The following is a 25,003-nucleotide window of genomic DNA, read 5'->3' as shown; positions in this document are numbered from 1 at the left end:
TGAACCTGACTTCTCCACATGGCATTATAGACCAAGAGAATTCTGGATTTATGGTATTTCTCCAGTAGCAGATTTGTTTGTGTTTTGGCTTCTTCCTCTACTCCATGGGGAAATCAAAAAAGCAAAACTTGTCTTCTCTTTTAGAAAACATATAAATGACAAAAGTTCTTGGCTAAGCACACACTGCTGTTGCTGCAGCTGTCTACATAGTGACCTATGAAGATCAAAGTAGACTGTGAAATAAACTAGGTACCCCAAGTCTCTTGAGTATTTGCTTAGTCCCTTTGCATGCAGAAGCTTTCACCTCAAGGTTATGTGAACTTTAGAATTCCCACTATGTAATCATTTTATCTCTATCATTTTACCAGGCTGTATATAAATTTCTAAAGAATTGAAGGAATAGAAATCCTCACAAAATGACACAATGAGCAGTATCCTCAGACACATGCCTCCTTTCCCACAATTCTCCTAACAACACTAAATAAATAAGAAAATTACCTCCCCCCCTCAAAGCAGCAAATTCATAAATGACAAAAATAAATTGAAAGATGCTACAATGTGGAAATACTTTTAGTCAAAAATAGGAAGCCTTGTTGAGCTGCTCATCCTTTCTGGGGCTCTTGCCTTGGGATATTCATTCTCTGCTATAAATCATGATCCTGCTGTTCCCACATTCCTCCTGCACTTCATTGATTTATGAATTTAAACCCATTGCAAAGATCTGAAGAGGACATCAGGTCACAAAATGGTTGAGACTTGTGAATCAGAATAGCAATAAGGTTAGGGAACAAGGGTGACTTCTCTAAAGAAATACAGACTATAAAGGGGAATATTGTCAATCAGTCACAACAGAATTATCAGCTATTTACTTTGTGTAGAGTACTATGCTAAGCTGGAGGTATGTGAAGAAAGTCAAAAGCATGACCAAAAACTTAGCCTTCAAAAGCTCAGTCTAATAGAACATGTGAACAAATATGTACATTCAAGTATGAAACCTGTAAATGAGAGACATTATGAAATGGAATGCACTGGGAAAAGGGAAGAGAGGGAATGGATTAGTATAGAAGGTAGGTGTTGAATTTAATCATGAAAGAAAATTGTGAAGAATGTAAAAAAGTAAGATGTAAAAGGTTGATTACAACTATTTAAAACTGTATGGGAGAAAATAGGCCATCAGCAGAAAGCATGAGAATAAATTTTTTTTAAAATTACTATTTCACAGATTTTTGAGTCTGTCTTTTCCATTATTTTTATACCAACACACACCTTTATATAAACCATATAATACATACTTCTATATATCAGTTCTTTCTCTTGAAATAGATGGTATCTCCCTAGGAATTTTTTAGTTTGTTTGAATATTCATAATACTTAGAATAACTTAATCATTCAGAGTTACTATATCCAAATTTCTATTGGTTCTTCCCAGTACTCTTCAGTGTTTATGCAAGTCTTTCCATGTTTTACTAAAATCAATCTACTCTTCATTTCTTATGTTATAGTAGTATTTCATCACAGTATATAGTAGAACTTGTTTAGCCATTTCCAATTGATGATCATACTTTCAATTTCTAGTTCTTTGCAAAATAGTTGGATCAGTCCATACACATAGTTCCCCCAACAGTATATCATTGTCCCAATTTCCCCAAATTCCTCCCAACATTTGTCATTTCCCCTTTCTATCATTTTAGTCAATCTGATAGGTATGAAGTGATATCTCAAATATGTTCTAATTTGCATTACTCTAATCAATAATGATTTAGAGCATTTTAATATGTAACTTTAATTTCTTTATCCAAAAACTGCCTCTTAACATCCTTTGACCATTTATCAATTGGAAAATTACTCTTATTTTTATAAATTTGACAAAGTTTTATATATATTTTCTTTCATCATTATTACAGGATATCCAAATGACTTTGTGATCATGTTTCCTTTGATCCCAAGAAAGTCATTTGCATAGAGGAGGTTGAAAACCAGAAAACTGAGAATTGTAAAAATGGAGAAAATATGCAACTTTAGTAGCCTTTCTGGAATTTCATGAATCAATGTTCTATTCAATTATACTATTCACTAATAGCCACAAATGTTTCGACCAGCTCTATTAACAAGTATGTTGAATATGAAAATATGATGCAAAGGGTTAGACTAAGGATTATTAGTTTTATACTGTCTTTGATCTGCCTCCTTTGCTTTACAAAGTAATCATAACATTAAAAATAATCTTTGTTTTCTTATTACTTTGTGTCAGTTTATCCTGAAATACGCCTAACCCTACTCTTATAGGATGATGACATATTTCCAACTTTTTCTTTCCCCTTGTTTCTCTCTTTTACATGTATCTCCCCCAAGTTTTCTTCCCTCTAAATCTGTTTATGAACATTTTGTGCAGTCACATTGGTGTCTACACAGAATTATTTCTTCCTCTTCATAAAATTCTTCACAATCCCCTTAATTTGCTATGTATTTATTAATTTTTATAGCAAGGATCACTTAATTCCCAACTATGAATTCTATCCTAGGTTCTAAGTTCATTTTATCTAATGTGATGATGTGTTATAGTTTTTGGTATATGGTAGGTTATGTGGTTTGTAATGAGATACCATCCCAAGTCCAGAAACATCTGAGTTCAAATCCACCCTTAGATAATTACTAATTGTATAACCCTGAACAAGTCATTAACCCTGTTTGCCTCGATTTCTTTACCTATAAAATGAGTTGAAAAAGGAAAAAAAATCACTCTAGTATCTTTGCCAAGAAAACTCCACATATGACAGAAACCACAACAACAAGAAGACAGGTATCATAATAGATGGAGTGGTACACCTGAAGAATCAGGATGAACTAAATTTAAATCTAACCTTAGATACTTACTTGTTATGTGATCTTGGGCAAGTCACTTTGCTCTGTTTGCTTCAATTTCCTCAACTTTAAAATAAAGATAATAATAGCACCTAGCTCACAGGGTTACTTTAGTAGGCACTAAAAATTCTATCTATTTTCTTTATCATCAATATCATCATCATCATCATCATCATCATCATCATCATCATCATCAATATCAGCATCCATTTCTTGATAATTCTCATCCAGCAAATCTCAGTATCAACAATGATGGAAACATCTTCCCCTCACCTTGTATCCCAGTTACAATTATCTGAGCCTTCTTTCTTGTCTGAGTTTCTATCATGCTTTCCTGATCAATTTCTCCTCCAACTCTCTACAGAATAGGGAAACTGCTTTTTTATTCCTCAGTCATTCACCAATATAACTTCTGAATCTATTCCTTGATAGTTTATTGACTCTGAGAATGTCACAATGTCAATATATTTCAGTTACCTCATCTGTAAAATGGGAATCTGTATTTATACCTTAGATTTGTTATTCTAAGATTGCAATCACAGACTTTCAAATGGAAAGGACAATAGAGGACATCCAGTCCAATGTCCTATCGTTACAGATAACAACACTAAGCAGAAGAGAATTCAAATGAATTAGCTCATTTCAAACAGAAATAAAATGATGGAGTGAATATTTGAATACAGGGGCTATGACTCCAAATGCAACACCCTTCTATCTCTATTATGCTGCCTTCACAATCGTGGATAAAACATTTTTATAATAATATAGCTCTGTATAATGAAATATCATTAACTATACATATTTAAAATTGCGGTATATATCATACTGCTCTGTTGAATGTTATGGCAAAATTACTTGGTAGCAGGAATTGGGGGAAGAGAGGGAAAAAAAAAAACAGTTTCATTTATTTGTAAACATCTGTGCCTGTCAACCCTCATTTTTAAGCAATATGACAGAGGGCTTTGAACTCCTCGGCACTGAAGAAGCAACACTTTCATAGAAGTCAATATTGGTTAATGTTAAGTTATTCTCTCTTCTCCCCTCCTGGCTGAGATGCAGAAACTGTGCCCAAACACTTAGAAGCTAAAGTCCATCTGTGAAAATGAAAGCAATTGAACACTTAATCGCTGGACATATTTCTCTGAGCCTGGCTATGATATGGTACCCATGATGCTTTCCCTGATGGCTTTATTTAACACTGAATCATATTAGCTGTAAAAGATAGTCAATAGTATGGATCAATATTTATGATGTAATTGATGAGACAAATATATACGCAAAACAGAAAATCTTTAAGCAGAGGATTAGGAGCAAGAAGCTCAAGAGGTTAGGAATGTCTTATATCAACTTTACTCCCAGAACAAGCTCTTTAAAAGCAGAGATAAGCTATTTGCAACTCATCATATGGGAAAACTAACATGACTGGCAAAATACCCAGTGCTTCATTAAGAGAAATGAGCTATTTTGTACTCTCACGCTAGTAGGCCTTGCCATATTGTGTATCTTACACTCTATGACCAGTTCAGCTATTTTCTGGCCTCTTCCCCTCTAAGGCAAATCCAAATGGACTGAGTGTTGTGAAATTTAAAGATCCTAGAGTATAGATAAATTGCATATTGTTCAAAAGTGAGCCACATGATTGGAAATATATAAGCTGCATAGATAGAATCATAAGATTAGATGTGCTCAACTTGAACTTTACATGATTTAAGGCTGCTACCATAATACCTAGGAAGCTGTAAGTTGCATCTGGCAGTAGTTGGTGGATAGTTAGGTTCTACTTGTTATGTACAGAGCTCACTAAAATGGCCTTAACCAATAAAAGCTCTGTCTCTTATTACTTGAATATCTCTATCTATCTCTATCTCTACCTATCTCTCTCTCTACACACACACACACACACACACACACACACACACACACACTGTCATCTGACTATATAGAACTTTTCAGTTAGCTGACAATGACTCAGTCCAGCAAAAGTTTTAATGAAACTCTACATTGATCAAGTCCATGGTCCTGATTCTAAGACCTGAACCCAGATCAGCAAGTGGCATATCTTAGATCAGGAAAGCAATGATCAGATTTTGCACAGGATCATGCTGTTTTGTGAACACTGAAACATTCCAGATCAACATCTGAATTGTCATAGAAAACTTAAAATTTGATACCATAACATTTGATATCCCATGAAATTATTAAAAGAACCCAAGGGAACAAAATTTCAGTCAAAATATTTCTCTCAAAAGTGCTGGACAGGGAAAATTAAGCAAATAATTCTAATATGAAGATACATACATATATATATATGTATATATATATAGATATATATATGAATGTATATATGGAAAAAATATATAATATTTTATTTTCCCCAGATACATGACAATAATGATCGCAGTACTCATTTTTAGATTTTGAGTTCCAAAGTTTCCTCCCTCTCCTTTCCTCCTTTCCCCTCTTCCAAAAAAAAAAAGCAGTTTTAACCTAGCTTATACATGTGATATCATGTAAAAAATGTTTTTATAATAATCACAGTTGTGAAAAAAGAAAGAAATCAAAGTGGAAAAAAAAACAGAAAGGGTAAAAGGGGAGAAAGCTCTTATCTGCATTCAGAGCAGATCAGTTTTTATCTGGTTATTGATATTATCTTCCTTCATGAATCATTTGTACTTGTCTTGGGTCATTGTATTTCTAAGTAGAACTGAGTCAATCATAGTTGATCACCAATGTTTCTGATACTATGTACAATATTTTCCTAGCTCTGCTTATTTCACTTTATATCAAATCTTTACTATTCTATTACATTCATATATATTCCCCAAATGATGGGCCTCCTATCAATTTCTAATATTTTGTCACCACAAAGAAGACTGTTATAAATATTTTTACACACATAAATCCTTTTTTGTTTCCTTTTTTATGCTCTCTTTGGAATATAGACCTAATCTGATTGCTAAATCAAAGGACACACACACACACACACACACACACACACACACACACACACATTTATATATATTGTGGTATTTCAGAGTTTTAATTTGCATTTCTCTAATTAAAAGTGATCTAGAACATTTCTTCATATGTATGTATGTGTGTATATATATATATATATATATATATATATATATAGCTTGATTGCATCATCTAAAAATTGCTTGTTCATATCCTCTGACCATTTACATATTGGAGAATTGCTTGATTCAGTTCTCTATTTTAAAAATACTTTATCAGAGTGATTTGCTGTAAAGATTGTTTCCCAATTTTTTGCTTTCCTTCTAAACTTGGTTGCATTGCTTTTGTTTATACAAAACCTTTTCAATTTAATATAATCAAAATTATCTATTTTGCATTTTGTATTGTTCTCTATTTCTTTATTTGATCAAGAAATTTTCCCCTTCCCATAAGTCTGACAAATAGATTATTCCTTGTTTTCTAATTTGCTTTTGTTGTTTATCTTTATGTCTAAATCATGCACTCATTTAGACCTTATCTAGCTATAAAGTATGAGATGTTGGTCTATACCTAATTTGTGTCCTTTTGTTTTTTCAGTTTTATCAGGAGTTTTTGTCACATAGTGAGTTCTTATCACTAAAACTGGAATCTCTGGGTTTATCAAAAACTAGTTTACTTTTGTCATTGACTACTATGTCTTGTGTATCTAATTTGTACCACTGATCCACCTATCTTTTTCTTAACTAATATCATATAGTTTTGATGTTTACTTTTTTATAATGTAGTTTGAGGTCTGATATTGCCAGACCATTTTTTTTCCTTTTTTTTATTAATTCCCTTAATATCCCTTTTTTCTATATTTTCTTTCTATATTTTTTTCTTCCAGATGAATTTTGCTGTTGTTTTTCCTCCGAGCTCTGTCAGATAGTATTTTGGTAGTTTGATTGTTATGGCAGTGAATAAGTGAATTAGTTTAGGCAGAATTCTTATTTTTATTATAATGGCTTGGCCTGCTCATGAGCATGAAGAAGTATTTTGGTAAAAGGGATTCTTAACATACAAACTTGGAAAGAGGAAATAACTTCAAAATATTGACAAGTAAATCTTTAAAGAAAAACACATTTTGAACACAAATCCAACACAAATTTTAGAAAGACATGAAAGAACTATGAAGAATGATTTAAAACTCAAATGACAGTTCTAACAAAAAAAGAAATGGGAAAAAATAAATATTGGAGGAAGATTTGTAAGAATGTACAATTTGGAGGGGGAAAAGTACAAAATTTTAATTTTCCCTGAAAATTAACCTTAATAAAATAGACACAGATGATTTGAGACAAAAAGAAATATTAAAACAAAATAAACAGCAATGTTTCTTAAAAGTTTGTGTTCTAAGTGGATCTTCTATCTGAAGATCAGAACAAGTTGTATATTCTCCTTATATCTTAAAGACATTGGTCTTTCCAATCCAAATCATAAAAGATTTTCTTGAGGGCATGACATTCCCAACATGTCAATTAATAAATAATTACTTAGCATCTTTTATATCCCAGAAGCCATACAGAGGACTAGGAATAAAAAAAAAAGGCAAAAGATAGTTCCTGCTTTCAAGATTCATTATCAAATAAAAGACATAACCTGCAAAATCTATATATCAATGACACATATATAGAATACATTAGAGAAAAATCAACTAGGATAAGGAATATGAGTAAAGTCTTTCTGCAGAAGGGAGGAGTTTAGTTCAAGTTTAGGCTTGAGGAAAGACAGGGAAGTCAGAAGGTGGAAAAGAACAGGGGGGATACAGATGTCTCTCCCCACAATAAAGGCTTTAAATGTTAAAATGGAAGAACCATACTCAAGATAAATAAGTGTCCAGAGCAAAAAGGTCATTTATTGTTCCACAATATAATTAAATCCATGATTACAGTAAGACACTTCATAAAAGAGTTTTATTTTTCTTCTAACTAACTTAACAGGCAAGGGAAGACCTCAAACCAACAAAATCTTTGTTAGAGGCAAAAAGATGGCTATGCTGTGTCTTCCAAATAATCTATAAGCTCCTTGAGGGTAAAACTAGTTTTACATTTGATCTCTGTGTCCCTGGTGGCCAGCACACTGAAAATTATAAGGCATATGTGTGTGTGTGTGTGTGTGTGTGTGTGTGTGTGTGTGTATAAATATATATATATATTATATATATATATATGTATAAAATATCTGTCAGTTTGAATATAATTACATTTTAAAGAGAGATGAGCTGACCTTTATGGACCTTCTAATTCTAGAAATATTATGTATAAACTTGTCAAATGCCTGCTCACAATGAGTCCTAGAAGAGATTGAAAATTGAAGTAAACAGTTCATAACAAAAGGTTGCATTTATTTTATTTGTCAGTGTGTGGGCTTGGGTTGCATTCCTAGTATTTGAGGCTATGCATAGAACTTTATTATGATTATTAAGATGAAATTGTCAACGGTGTGTTTCTGACTAAGATTAGATAATGAAAGCCCTTTTGATTTTGGAGAGCAAAAGATGAATTTTACAAGACAAACTTAATTGAATGATAAGGAGAAATCTGTTTATCAGCAACAATAAAATAAACCTTGCAGGGAAATAAAGAATGATGGATAGGATAGGTGATGGAGAGGACACAGACAAAACAAAAAGCACTCGGTGACCTTTGGAATTTCATTGTATATCTGCAATGAAAGAAAAACAAAATAGAAAAATGAATCTTTCCTCCCAAAACTTTTCCCATTAATATTTCCTGTTGAAAAGTCTGTATGCAGACTACTTAAATAGAAAATTGTCATTTTAACCAAGGCAATATTTCATTTAGAGGTTAGAGGAGGTTAGATTGGATAGCTGAGGTTCTAGAAAAGGATCAGGAAGAGGAAGGGGAAAAGAAGGGGGGAAAAAGAAAGGATGGAGGCAAGAAGGAGAACAAAAGAAGAAGAAGAAGAAGAAGAAGAAGAAGAAGAAGAAGAAGAAGAAGAAGAAGAAGGAAAAGAAGAAGAAGGAAAAGAAGAAGCAAAAGAAGAAGAAGAAAAGAAGAAGAAGCAAAAGAAGAAGAAGAAGAAGGAAAAGAAGAAGAAGAAGAAGAAGAAGAAGAAGAAGAAGAAGAAGAAGAAGAAGAAGAAGAGAGGAAAGAGGAAGGAGGAAGATAAAAAGAAGGAGGAGGAAAAAGAGGAGAAGGAGGAGACTATGAAAAGTATGGACTAACAAATTTGACTTTGACTATTTGAATAATTGCATAACACATTATTAAAGAAAGCTGGGGGAATTAAAAAAACCATGATAATAATGAGTCAGTATGTCTTAATCAAATTATTATATTATCAGATTAGGGAAACCTTACACATAATGTTGATATAAAAGCATTTGAAAATCCCCATGTTTTCAATTTTAAAAGATATAATGTGGGCTAGACAAAATAGAGGTAAAGGTGTTTTTTTTTTTTTTAAACTGATGAAATTCTTGCATCCCAAAAGGAGCCATTAATGATTGCTTGGAATGTCTCTAGCAGAGTACAATGGGAATCTTTGGCCGTATTTGGCCTTTCTCAATTATTTAGAAAGCAGCACAGATGTCATGCCTTTCCAAATTTCATGCAGCAAATCTGGGAGGGATAATAATACATTGAAGAAGTGTGGGAATTCCAAAATATCTTATGAGAAGAATACCTTTGGTTGAATTAAGAAGATAAGTATGGCAGTGAGTAACATAAAGCGTCACATTTGAATTAAAATCATTTTTTATAAGCATAAGGCTTGAGAATCACAGATATTAAGTAGTTTGAAAAGTTTTTAGGGATTTAACAGATGACAAGCTGAATTTGACAATGAGTACTAGTTCTAAGATCAGAAGATAATAATTCAAATTCTGGCTTTGCAAGTTTTTACCTAGGTGATCTTGGAAAAATGACTTACCCTCTTTCAGCTGTAGCTTCCTCATGTCTTGAACTCAATGATCTCCAAAGTCACATTAATTCTAATTTCGATTAGGATATATTTGAGGGAGTTATAACTTATAGAAATAAGGGTATTGTGGTTTTCTGTAAGCAGTATTCTATATTCTTCTGGCAGAAAGGGAAAGGAATCCTGTGATGAGAAACACGTGTTAATTACTGAGTCAGATTTTAGGACTGACATTGATGATTTACACAAGTTTGAGTAGTGGATGACAAAGATATAAAGTGCTTCACATTTATATTGAATGTGACCTTTCCTTAGATCTGTTCTTGTTCTATATCTATAATTACAATAAGTTTAAGGGCCCTTCCAGCTCCATTATGTTTCCCATTTCTAAAACACTGGGCTCTGACTACTGCCTGAAGCTCCAGGCTTCAGGGAGTCCTGGGTCTCTGCCTCTTCCTCCACCACCTTGGGTTGGGCACCTGCTGCTCCTGCTGAGCATACTGGCCATTCTGTACCTCTTAAAGTACTCCTGTTTTGGGAGCCAGGAAACTATTTGCTGTAGTCACATCATCTTTACAGGAGATACCCTGTGAAGTATCCATCAAGCCTATAGCCTCAGCATTGTGTGCTCCAACCTGACAGACCTAACCACTACAGTCTTCTCTGGGGAGGAACTCCCATGGTTGAGTGGGACACTATCCCACCCACCACTATTGCAATATACCTGACCAGGCTCATATCCCTACTGCTTGATCAAAACAACAATCAAGTTCAATAAGTACTGAACAAGTATGAAGTGCTGAAACATTTTTCCCACCAAAATGTTTTAAGTACTGAATGTGATCATTTTTGAAGCAGACCTAGGCTGATGTAGTATTGTATTTTCAAATTTCAGTGGATCTATATCCTAACATTTATGTTCTGAGGTCATTTCCAGCTAAAACCTTCTTTTGGTCTATGAAATACTTTATGGTTGAGAGTTATTGTAGAAGTTCTTCAGTTTTTAGCAATTAAACATAAGTTGAATCTGCTACTTCTTAACATGGAAATAGCAAAATCATAGATTCACAAAATGTAGAGCTGTGAAGTAATTTTAGCTATCATCTTACCGCCTCTTTCTTTTCCAGGTTAAAAACGAATGCTTGAATTGGTTAATTAACTTGTCCACTATTGCCTGTCTAATAACTGTGACATAAATCCTTGCCTTCTGCCTTTAAACCCTATGTTCTTTCCACTCTTCCATAAATTGACCTTCCTCTGATTTCCTGAATCTGTCGGTTTCCTTAATTGTTATCATGATTATTATTTTAATGAAGACATCAAAAAGATTGGCACCTAAGATATACAATGTGATACCTTTTAGATCAGAGGCTTAGAATGACCTTTTGAAAATGCTTGGGGAAACTTGACAAATTTCAATTTGCTTAACAAAAACACTGTCAGTTGCCTAGCCAGCTCTGTTCACTGCCTTAGAGTTGGAGATGGTAATTTGAACTGACACCAGTCATAACTCTTCATGCTTCACAGAGGTCCCCTACCTAAGCTATCAATCTGCCAGCTGTTGCAAGACCAGGAGAAATGAAGGGACAACAATTTTCATAGGACTCAAATTAAAGTACTTTCAGAATAAAAAGAGGAAAATAAGTTCATAGCATGATGTGATTTATCTATTTCTCTGGTGAGTTCAGCCTAATTATTCCTTACAATTCACATTAAAGGTATAAGATGAACATTGTGTCTATTTAGTCAGTTTTTATCCTCTGCTGTCTACTTTCCTGTTCTTGCTGATGTCTATCATTATTTGCATGAAAGGAACCAATATTCACTCCCATAAGCTTTTGTGTTTTGTTTTGTTTTTCTCAGACCAAATATAAAAATCATAACAGAATGTATATTTGCATGGTGCTTTACATCACGTAAGATATTGCTTATCTAATATCTCATTTGGGCTATATGACCATCCCTTCAAATAGGCAGTTAAAATATCTGTAGGCTCACTGCATACACAAGAAAGCAGTCAGGGATCTATTGCTATTTGGCCAGAGCTTCCTACTTAGTGAACAGTAAAGCCGTGATTAAATCACAGGCATCCTGACTTCTAGTTCAGTACTCTTTCCATGATGTCCTGTTATCTTGTGTTCCAGTCACCTATCACTTTGTATCACAAGGTCACTTTGAAATCATTCAACATTCAGTCTCTTCCTTTTTTTGTTTACTCCTCATTATTCTCTGCCCCTTTTATTGGACCCTCTGAATGGAAAGCAAAAACATGAGCTCCAAAAATTCCATCTAATGGGATAAGGAGAACCAAACCAGTCTTTTGCCCATTTCCTTCCTGTTTCATTATTTTTGGAATTCTTTAGACTTCTCCTTCATTTCCCTTCACCACAAAACCTCTCCCTTTCCCTGCCTGTACCTTTTTGTGTGTGCACTGTTTTCCCCCATTGGATTGTAAGACCCTTGAGGGAAATGATTATTTTTCTTTGTATTGGTATCCTCAGTATTTAGTAGAATTACCAGAGGAAACAGTTTTGATAAAGTTATGAAAGTCTGGAGAAATTTTCAAACATACTTCTCTTCAGAATGCATGATAACTAATCATGTAATGTTTTTTAGGTAATCACTCTTGTGATCCAGTTAATATCCCATTCTTACCTTAAAAGCAGATTTTATGAGTTGAAACAGACAAAAATATTCAGTTTCTGCTTCATTCAACTCTTGGACATTTTCTCTTCCCAAGAGTGGTTGATAGGACTCCCTTCAGCTCCCACCGTCACTCACTCTTTTTTTTTTTTGCCAGCAAAGCATATCTTTTTAATATTGCTTAGATGAGCAGGAAATCAACAACTACCATCTTCTTTAGTAAACAGAATATTACCAGACTTTATCAACTGTCTTGATACCATGCCCTGATTTTGATCTGTTCTGTCAATTCATGTCACAAACTCTTAGATATCACTACTTGACTTATTGTTAACTTCTTAAGATCCCCAGTTCTTGACAGCTGCTTCATTCTCTTGACTTTTGGGTCCTTCTAACTGATCCTGCAACTAAACCCAACTGCACACATAATCTCCTGAAATAGAATATTATCTTGTTGAAGGCATGGGAAAGATCATTTTGCATTTCCATTCATATCTCTAACTCGTTGAGTATCATTTGACACAGCTTATAAGGGTTATGATTTTTTTTTCCCCTCCTTTATTTTATTCATCATCTGGTGACTCAACTAAGATAGTTATTAGATAGCATACAGAAGATCTGATTTCAGAATCATTACTGAAGTTTCCTTCCTATTCACATCTTGATAAAAACACTAGATTTGGAATCAATGCTGATTCTGAAATCTCATCTCTATCCTTTACCTAACCTTGTATAATTGAAACACAATTTTATATCTCCAGGATGTAAAATGAGAATATTGGGCTAGATAGTTACTATTTATTTCTTCCAGCTTGCTACCATGTGATCTTGTGTTAAAATTTGCCACAAAGTGTGCTCCATGGGCTTAACCACTGAAAATCCACAACACAATGATCACCAAAGCGGGATTTTAATGTAGACAGCAGAATGGTAATATTGGTTTTAAGAATTGTTTTTTACCACTTGAACTCCCATGATCCACATAAACAACCCTGTATAGTAAATGGCCCATGTACTATTAAGTCCATTTAATGAATGAGAAAATAAAGTCTCAGGAAAGCCTATTGGATAGTCCACACTGCATGACCCTCAGTCACTAATCTCAAGTCAGAATTGACTGGAATTAATGTCTCTTCTGTCCTTACATTGCATCTATGATTCATGTTTCTTTCATTCATTATTGCTGTCATCTTTATTCAAACATGCCAATCTATATGGGTTATTGTAAGAGACTTTTAACCGTTTTCCCTGATTCTTGTTTCTTCCATTTACCAATATATCCTACATACTGTCTGTTCCAACATCATAAAGCATAGATTTAATCATGCTTTGCCCTTGTATGTGACAATTATCTAACTTTAGCCTATAAGACTAAATCCAAAGTCTTCATGACTATGATTTTTTCTCATCTTTGATTATCATTTACATAACTTGCTTCAAAGATCCATGTGTGGAAGTTTCTCCCAGGACTTCAATTAGTAATCAATCAGATATGTGGATCCTACTAGATTTCCTGTTGTTATTCCCTCTCATTTGGTTCAATGGTTCAGTGGAAAAACACCCACCTGTGAAGACTTGAGAAACCACATATAAACATTACTTATGTTACATTTTATTTTTTATTTATTTGTTTAATATTTTCTGATTAAGTTTTAATCCGATTTTGACCTTACTAGGGAGTTCTGCTACTACTGACTGACTGTTTTACTTCTTTAGACAAGGAGTAAAAGCATATTCAATGATCTACCCGTGGTTATACAGTCAGTATATATTAGAGATGGGATTTAACTTCATTTCTTTCTGTCCCTGAAGCTAGTTCTCACTCCACTCTATAATATTGCCTCTCCATAGAAAGGGTCAAAGAAGTAACACAACCTACAACCTAATAGATGGATATAACTGAAAATCATAGGGGGAGAAGAGGATAAAACAGTCAGAAACACAAAGAAAGAGATAAAGAGGAAGGTAAAGAAACAGACACACAAGGAGATCACATTTATAGGAGTGCTGCAGAAAAAAAAAATAGAGCCCAGGGAGCTATCATCAGCTCTAAACCTATGAGGAATGTTTATAAAGCTCATCATCATTTTATCATAAAAATGCGCACAACATTTTAGGGCAATACAATTATTCTAAGGAAGAGACTAAATATTTTGTAAACATGTCATCACATTATTTTTAAATGGAGGGTGTTAGTAGAGTTTGATGACAGAAATCTGAGTTACCAGCATAGTAAATCAATCAAATTCAAGGTCAAGTGAGGGTGCTACTAAAACAACAGAAGATTCATAAATTCAGAAATCTAGAATTGGTCAGAACATCAGAAGTCATTAAATACAACTCCCTAATTTTTGAGATGAGGAAACTGAGGTAGAGGGAAATTAAATGGCTTACACGTGAATAGCAACTTGTTTGACATATACAATGGAAAGAAGATTGGATTTGAAGAGGGGAGAAATCTGAATTTTGCTCCCAATTCCAACACCTCCTCCCAGTGTGACTGACCATAAATAAGCTGATTAACCTGTCTGAACTTCAGTTTCCTTCTCTGTAAAGTAGGAATAATAATCCTTTCATTCTCTTTTGTCTTAAGGCTGTTGTAAAAACATCATTTTGTGAAATTTAAAATGCTACAAAGAAATAGGAATTATTATTATTTGTTGTCCCCTTTAGTTTTTAATCTGGTCCTTACCCCCCCATGCCCAAGGGAATTTTGTTTTATTCTTAGAAATGAATGAATGCATCCCTCGTGATTCTGATAGAGAAAGCAGCTGCATTGGGATTTGTTTGTCTTTATGTCAGTATTGTATTGTTATTAGCAGGGTTTGTTCATTTTCTAATCCTTAAAATCAGTGATTTTTAGAATGCTATTTTGGAATCTCTAGATGAATGTAAATATTTGAAAATTAGTCTGCATTTTTTGGCACAATTCCTTTGCAAATAATAGCACCTTCCATCTTTATTTGTATTCTGCTTGATAGAAGCTGCATTTTTACCCCATTAAACTATCTAAATTGAGTGGGTTTGTTGATGTGGTATTTGTTTATTTGTTTTGTTTTGATTTATTTACTAAGTAGACCATTGAAATTCCAGTTTCCTAAACTTTTCTCAGTCTGGAACATATCAGGGATCCTTTAGGGACTCAGATCCAATCCATCCCATCTGTCTAACAATCTATACCATTTCTGTCATCAAAAAATGCAGTATATAAATATAATTGCAAGCAGATTCACATGAGCGCACACACACAAACACACACACACACACACACACACACACACACACACACACACACACACATTTATGCTCTGAACAAATATGCTGCATTTTCTCTCTGCTATGTTCGGCATTGTCCTTACTTTCTTACTCCCATATTTTCAAAAAGGGTCATGGTATACAGAATTATTACTTGAATGGTATATACAAGAAAAAGTAACAGAAACATAGGGAAAATTCTGCCTGGCATACAGCAGGTAAATGCTCAGTAAATGCCTAATTCAGTCTAGCTCTACTTCCTGGAATTAACTGATATTTTGATTGCTTCAGCCACTTTGATGGGTTTGCTTCTAGAAGTCCCATAATTAAGTTTTCAGAGCCTCTTTATTAAAGTTATAATGCATATTTAGAAAGCTCTTCCAGGTTTTTAAAATGTTTTTGTCCCAACAACCAGAAAATAAGTAAATAAGGATTTGAATCCTGAACATTTAATTTAATGCCTGTGTGATTGTGAACTAATCAATTTACCTCTCAGGGATTAATATAAATATCAGAGCCAAGATATGAGCATATTTATCCTGACTCCAAGTCTAGTGCTCTTTTCTCTAAGTGACTCCACTTCTTCTAAAAAAAAAAAGGCGGGAGGATTATTATTGCTTTAAATTTATCTTAAAATTGACAATACTTGTCCAATATAGTTGAATGGGTGTGGGGGAATAATAGAATGATATTTCTAGGATGCTGAAGGATAACCCATGATGTACATTTATTTTACTTGCTGACGACAAACGATGGTGGCAGAAAGAACCCTAAGGTGAGGCATGCTAATATGTTATAATATATGGTAATAAAACAGCTCTCCTTGGAGAGTCTAGCAGAAAGGAACAGGGGTAGTTTACATGATTATGAATCTTGGAAGAAGGGAATATTTTAGCTAATGTAGATGTTTTCCCTTTGGTGTATATTATCTCTTCCAATTTAAATAAATAACTTTTAGGAATGCAAAATCCGGTTTTCTAGATTGTTCAAGACATTTCTGTGAGTGAATTTTAAATTCCTAGTTCTTCTTTTCAACATTATATTTGTATTTAGGATTTAGGTGTGGATTCTGAAAATTTGTTTTAATTCTAAAGCCATTTTAAAAGTTTTTTTTTGGTTTTCCTATAACTTTAGTCCATTAATAGTCAATGTTATAATTGATATGTCTGTATTTACAACAAATGCTGTAATATTAGTTGCTTTTCCCCTTTTAATACAATTCTAGGCATGTATGATTTGTTTTTCTTTCATTATTCTAATCTTATTATTCCTCTATTAAGTATTCCTTACCTCAATTTCTGAGCCCAAACCCAGATTATATTTCACTCTCCCTTCCCTCTCTTCCACTTTTGCTCTCTCCCTCTGTGTGTAACTCTCTATTTCTCTTCTTTGTCTCTGTTTCTGTCTCTCTGTCTCTCTGTATCTCTCTCTCTGTCTCTCTGTATCTCTCTCTCTCTCTCTCTCTCTCTCTCTCTCTCTCTCTCTCTCTCTCTCTCTCTTTCCCCAACTTAGAAGAAAATATATGTTTCAGGATTTTCACAGTCTCTTTGCCAAGATATTGCTTGAATGATCTTTATTTTTCTCATACTTAAAAGTATTCATTCAAAAAGTAAGTAGTTAGGAACTCTGGAAAAAAGTCCTGAATCTAGGGTCCTAGTACATATTATTTACTTCTCACTCCATGACTGTCTTAGGATGTCACAAAACCAATAAGGCAACATGTTGTAGTGAGAACAGTGTTTGATTTAAATTCAATTAACCTGGGTTTAAATCCGTATTCTGCCCCTTACTAATTATATGAATTTGAATTCATATATCACAATGTCTGTTTTGTCATATTTAAAAAAAGAATGTTGAACTACATAGCTACTATAATAGCCAGCATCTATATCGAATCTTAAGATTTGCAAAGATGTTAAGGACCATGCCTAAGTGAAGGGGCAGAACAACTCTCCAAGAGCCTCCACAGCTATGAATCATAACACTTGAAGGAGATGCAAAGCAACTTTTACTAACACAGATGTTCCTCGTGGATTGGGATTGAAATAAATTGGAGGCAAGAGGGAAGAGGAGAGAGAGGTCAAAGAACAGCAACTGCCTCTCAGTTTCCTGGTATCATTATCATCCTCTCACATGAAGAGATCCATTCTACAGGTCTGAGTTAGACCTCCAGCAGCCACTGGAAGGTGGCTCCCGTATTACAATACAACAAACTCACATTTTTATCATCACAACATCTTTGAAAGAGATGTTTGCTATTAATACCATAATTTAAAAAACAGGAAATACTGACATCCAGATTGAATGACTTCCCTGGAATCAAAGAAATACCTGGGACTGGATTGGAATTCAGGTCTTCCTGACTTCAGATTTAGTGTTCTTCCCACCACACTACCTAGATAGTTTTACGAGGACAAATACCTCTCAGGTCTTTTCAACTTTAGTGTTACAATGTTCTCATCAAATAATTTCTAAGGTCTTCAGTATTAATCAATCAATCAGGCAGTATTTGCTCCTCAATGGAGGCACTGTGCTAACTATTAGGGATAAAAGAAAAGATACAATTGTCCCTTTCCTCAAGGGTTTCATTTTCAAATTGGAGAGATAAAATATAAATAATTATGCATGTAAAACATACAGAGAAAGTGGGGGTGGGTCAAAGATAAAAATTTTATAAGCTGAAAGGTTTGGGAAAGACTTCATGTAGAAGTTAGTATATACATTGAAATATAAAAGAGTCTGGGCACAATACAAAGTGAAGTTTAGAAGAAAAGACATTCTAGATATAGGTAACAGCCAGTGCAATAGTATAAAGATAAGACATTGTAATGTATGAGGAACATAAATTAGATCAGTATATCTGCATTGTAGATCAAATGAATGGGAGAAAAGTATGTATGTGCATATGCATAAGTGTAGATATACATTTGTGTATATGAACACAGAAATACACAAGAGTATAAATTTTTTCTTCCCCATTGTGAAGTAAGGGCCTTGAAGAAAAACAGAGATTTTGTACTTTGTCTGCATTCTCAACAATCAACCTGGATTGATATTTAGTCAATGCTTAGATACTTGTTCAAATGCAGTTATTAATGCATCCCTTTCCAAACCTCACAGTCTTCTCTTTTCCTAGATAAACATTTCTAATTCCTTAATTCAATTATAATATAGCATGATTTCATAGTCACCTTCCTTATTTTGCATTTCATCTTTCCAATCACCGTCATAAAACATGGTGGTCAGACCTAGAGTATTTGATGCAATACTAATGATTTTTTCATCATCAACACTGTATTCTGTTTACTTAAACACAATATAAACTTCATGAATGCATTATCATAGCAAAATTAGCATTAAATAGACTACGTGATTGTAAGGAGAAAAGACAGAATGTGAGAGTGACAAAGGCAATGTGTGATACAGAGTGTTGGGTTGACCATAGACTTCTCTTCTCCCAGCCAAATATTCACTTTCAACAAAACAATGGCCCCAAGGCAAAAAAAGCTGCTAGAAAAATTAATGCCAAAAGATTAAAGGGCTTCTCTGAGAGGGAGCAATTTGTTGCCAACTTGGAGAGTAAGTTAAGCCAACACACAGCTAGCAACAATGGAACAGAAAAGGAGTGGACAGCTTTCAGAGACTTGGTGTACAGCACTACATTTGCTCATCTGTGTCAGAATAGTCATTCTTCAAGACTGATTTGATGAGAATGATGGGGAAATTCAGAAGTTGCTAAACAAAAAATGAGAACTCCACAGGGTATACCATCAAGATACTTCATCCATTTCTAAAAAGGTAGCATTAAATTCCATCAAAAGTAGAGTACTATTGAAACTTAGAGAGATGAAATTTTTTAGTTCAGGAAGAAGGTAGATGAAATTCAGTTTTATATCGATAGCAACAATCCAAACCATTTTTATGATTCATTGAATGTTTTGTATGGTTCATCTCAACTATTCAGTGCTGTGTTGGTGCATGAATTTTTATTTGCAGTTGATTGTATACTTAATTCAGCCCCCAAAGTTGAGATGCAAAAATGTATGACTCAATTCTCTTCTGCATTTTCAGATTTCAAAATGTGTTACAAATTACTAATCATTAAAAACATTTGGTATTAGAGTGATGGATCCATGGAATAAATTATTTATATAATACAGCATAGTAAATTACTATCTTTTGTTTGATAATTTCTTACCACAAAAAGCTTAGATCTTTTGGTTTATCAACCCTTTAAGTTGTCTTAGGCTGAGAAAAAAAGTCTTAGTCTAAACATTTGTTGGTACTACTATTCCAAAATTTGATTTGAGAAGTTATTTTAAAGTTGTTTGAAGAGGAATATTGTAAGAGTTCAGCTGTTCTTTTTTCTTTTTTTTTTTTTTTTTGCTTCTTCTCAACCATCATGGTTCTATCCTTCCCATAATGGTTTCATATACTTTCTCTAGTTTTCTAAGAAAATAAATAGTAACATTTGATGCTATTATGTAGATCAAAAGAAATAAAGAAGGCAGGACACTTTGAAAATTACAGATCAAACAATGAACATTTATTATTTTTACTTCAAGTGATATCTTAAAAACAACATTGACTTTAAAGGCAAAAAAAACCCCTTAATTGTTGTAGATTCCATTTGTTTCAATACTGAAATGAAGAAATAGAAGTTCAGTAAGTAAATAAATAATAAAGTATTATTAAATAATAATGAATTATATTATAATTTAATAAATTAAGGAATCTAAAACCACATAGGTGATCGTCATTTAAGTCTAAATTGAAGGTCAGATTTTTCCTATTGAGACTTCCAGGGCTAGAGCCAAAATAGAGGAATGAAGCCAGGAAGCTGCTTGAACTCTCTAAGATTCCCATGAAAACACATGAAACCAAATCTCTGAACAGAGTCTGATGGAATGAAACCACTCTCCAACTCAAGATAGATTGTAAAAACTTCAAGAAAAATCAGTTTCAAAGAGATGAAACAGGGTATTCAGCTCAGCTCTGATAGAGTCTGGGAAAGCCAGTGATATGGTATTAATCACAGCAAATCAGCAACTAAAACCCTCAATCCTGGCTCAGTAAAGGATAAAATGAGTGGAGCAGCTTGCCTTCTGATCTGGAACTGAAAAGTTTCCCATTGGCTTTCCCATTGACACTTTTGTTCTAGGAAGAGATCAAAAAAGTAAAAAAGAGGAAATACAAAAAGAAAAGGAAACAAAATGAGCAAGAAATAGAATAGAACCTTGACCACAGAAAGCTACTATGTTTCAGGGGACATCAAATCACAGGCTCAGAAAAGGACAAAATGTCCTCAGAGGAAATCTCAAAGAATGATATAAACTGGTCTCAAGCCTGAAGAGAATTCTTAGAAGTGCTCATAAAAGACTTAAAAAAAAATAAGATAAGTAGAAGAAAAAAATGAGAAAAGAAATGAGAGGTATGCAAGACAGAGTCAACAGCTTGGAAAAAGAAGGCAATTCTTGAAAAAAAAATACAATTGAACAAATGGAAAAAAAGAAAAAAAATCCATTTAAAAAAACACAAAGTAGAATTAATCAACTAGAAAAAGAGATACAAAAGCTAATTGAAGAAAATCACACATAAAAACTAGAATGGGATAGATAGAAGCTAGAGACAGTCAAACAAACTAACAAGAATGAAAAAATGGAAGAAAAAGTAAAATACCTTTTTGAAAAACAGCTTATCCGGAAAAATAGATCCAAGGTCCATCAGAAAGCCAGGACCAAAAAAAACAAAATCAAAACCAAAAAACCCTAGAAAGCATTCTTCAAGGGATCATCAAAGAAAACCACTCTGATATTTTAGAAACAGAGAGGGAAATAGTCATTGAAAGAATCCACTGATCACCTTCACAAAGAGATCCTCAAGGAAAAATTCAAGGAACATTAGTGAAAAACTCCAGAATTACAATTTCAGGAGGGAAATACTTCAAGTTGTCAGACAGAAGCAATTCAAATATTAGGGAACAAAAGTCAGGATTACTCAGGATGTGGAGCTTCTACATTGAAAGTTCTGAGGGCTTGCAATAGAATATTCTGGAAGGAAAAGGACCTGGGGTTACAAATTCCCTACCCAGTGAGACTTAGCATCAACTTTCAGAGGAGGCAATGGATCTTCATTGAAGTAAGAGACTTTCAATAATTTCTTTTGGAAAAACAGAACTAAAAAGAAAATTTAATCTTCAAACACATAACTCAAGAGAAGCATAGAAAATAAACTGGGGAAAATATATATGTATACATGTGATTTAAAGGTTAAACTGTTTACATGCATAGATGGGAGAATGATATCTGTGATTCATAAGAACTATATCTGATACTGGGGCAGATAGAAAGGGGCATCACATAGACAGAAGGTGTGGTTGTAAACAGACATGGATATGATGATATCTAAGCAAAGCAAAAAGAAATTAAGAGGTGATAAAAGGATTGTACTCCCAGTACAATATAATGGGTATAATAGGACAAGAAGAGGCCCAAAATAGCTATTGCAATTGAGGTAAAGAAGGAAGGGGTTTGAGAATTGTGTGAAGCTTGTTCTCATCAATTTTGGCTCAGAGAGGGAATGACTTAATCATTTAGTTGGATACAGAAATTTATTTAACTCTATAAAGAAGTGGAACGAGAAAGGACAAAGAAAAGGGAGGAGCTGGATAGAAGGAAGGGCAAATACTAGAAATAGTAGGAAAAACAGGTAAGATAAGGATGGAGTGATAGAAAAAAAGATAGTAGGTGAAATGAGTTACAAAAACAAAATGCTAATAAGACATGGTGGAAAAAGAGAACAAAAGTACATACAGGGGATTACATACATAAGCTGGAGAGAAATACAGAACTGGTAACCATAACTCTGAATATGAACAGGATGAACTCTTCCATAAAGCAAAAGTGAATAGTAGAGTGGATTAAAAAATAGAATCCTACAAAATGTTGTTACAAGAAACACATTTGATAGGGAAATACATACAGAGTACAAGGAAAAGATTGGAGCAGAATTTATTATGGTTTAGCTGAAGTAAAAAAAAAAAAATCAGGGGTACCAATTCTGATCTTAGATAAAGCTAAAGGAGAAAACAGATCTAACTAAAAGAGATAAGAAAGAAAAGTACATCTTGATAAAGGATACCATAAACAATATAGTAGTATCAATACTGAATGTATATACACCACATGATAGGGCATGCTAATTCCTAAAGAAGATATTAAGCCAGGTTCAGGAAGAAATAGACAGCAAAACTATTACTAGTAGGAGACCTCAACCTTCCCCTCTCAGAATCAGACAAATCTAACCACAAAATAAACAAGAAAGAAATTAGGGAAGTTAATAGAATCCTAAAAAGATCTAGATATGATAAATCTCTGGATAAAAACGAATAGGGACAGAAAGGACTATAACTATTTCTTGGAAGTACAATACACCTACACAAAAATTGAACATATATTGGGGCATAAAAACCTCACAATCAAATGCAGAAAGTCAGATTTAGTAAATTTTGTTTTTGTTTTTGTTTTTTTTGCAGATCATGATGTAATAAAAATTATATTCAATAAAGGGCTAGGAAAATAAAGAATTAAAAACAATTGGATATTAAATAATCTAACTCTTAAAAAGGAGTGGGTAAAATATCAAATCACATAAACAATTGATAATTTCATCCAAGAGAATGACAATGATGAGACAACATACCAAAACCTCTGAAATGCAGACAAAGCAGTTTTGGGGGAAATTTTTATATCTCTAAGTAATTACATTAAGAAAATAGAAAAAGAAGAGATGAATGAGTTAGGCATGCAATTTAAAAAGCTAGAAAAAGAAACAAATTAAACCTCCCCAATTAAATACCAAATTAGAAATTCTGAAACATAACGGAGAGAATAATAAAAATGAAACTAAGAAAGTTATTGAACAAATGAATAAAACTAAGAGTTGGTTTTATGAAAAAAACCCAACAAAATATAAATCTTTGGTTAATTTGATTATAAAAAGGAAAGAGAAATCAAATTGCCAGCATCAAAAATTAAAAAGATGAACTTACCATCAATGAAAAAGAAATTAAAGCAATAATTAGGAGTTATTTTGCTCAACTGAATGGGAGCAAATCTGACAAGCTAATTGAAATGGATGAATATTTACAAAAACAGAAATTGTCCAGATTAACAGAGGAGGAAATAAATTATTTGAATAATCCCATTTTGGAAAAAAAAAAAAGCATTCAAAAGCCATTAATGAACTCCCTAAGAAAAAAATCGCCAAGACCAGATGGAATTACAAGTAAATTCTATCAAACATTTAAAGAACAATTAATTCTAATTCTATGGAAACCACTTGGAAAGATAGATTAAAGAGGTCCTGCAAAATTCCTTCTGTGACACAAATATAATACTGATATCTAAACCAGAAAAAGCCAAAACAAAGAAAGGAAATTACAGACCAATCTCCCCGTGAATATTGATGCAAAAAATTTAAACAAAATATTAGCAAATTCCAACAACTTATCAGCAGGATAATATACTATGACCAAGTGCTATTTCAACCATAAATGCAGGAAATATCAGGAAAACTAATGCCATAATCAATCTTATCAATAATAAAACCAACAAAAATCATATAATAATCTCAATGTATGCAGAAAAAGCACTTAACAACATTCCCCACCTATTCCTATTAAAAATATGAGTGAGCATAGAGATAAAGGCAGCTGTCCTTAAAATAATAAGCAATATCTATGTAAAATCAGCAGCAAGCATAATTTGTAATAGAGAGTACCTGGATGCCTTCCTGATAAGAACAGGAGTGAAACAAAAGATCCCCATTATCACCATTATTATTCAACACTGTATTAGAAATGTTGGCTTTAGTAAAAAGAAAAGAAAGAAATTAAAGAAATTGGAATAGACAATGAGGATATAAAACTATCTCTCTTTGCAGATTATATGATGATATACTAGAGAATTCTAAAATCATCCCAATACCTACTCCCTATTAACAGCTATAATAAAGTTATAGGATATAAAATAAACTCACACAAATCATCAGCATTTATATCAGCAAGAGATAAAAAGAGTAATTTCATTTAAAATTACTGCTGGCAAAGTAAAATATTTGGGTGTCTACTTGCTAAGACGAACCCAAGAAGTATATAAACACGATTACAAAACAATTCTCTCCCAAATAAAGTCAGATGTAAACAATTGGAAAAATATCAGTTGCTCATGGACAGGCCAATATAATATAGTAAAAGTGAATATTTTCCCTAAAATGTTGAGGATAAAGGAGAATAGATATGCAAATAAACTGATGGCTGAGATGTGGATTGTCCAACCATTGTGAAGAACAATTTAAAACTATA

This window comes from Antechinus flavipes, chromosome 1 (genome assembly GCF_016432865.1).
Source record: "Antechinus flavipes isolate AdamAnt ecotype Samford, QLD, Australia chromosome 1, AdamAnt_v2, whole genome shotgun sequence".
NCBI classification, from domain to species: Eukaryota; Metazoa; Chordata; class Mammalia; order Dasyuromorphia; family Dasyuridae; genus Antechinus; species Antechinus flavipes.
This window is presented reverse-complemented; position numbering follows the sequence as displayed.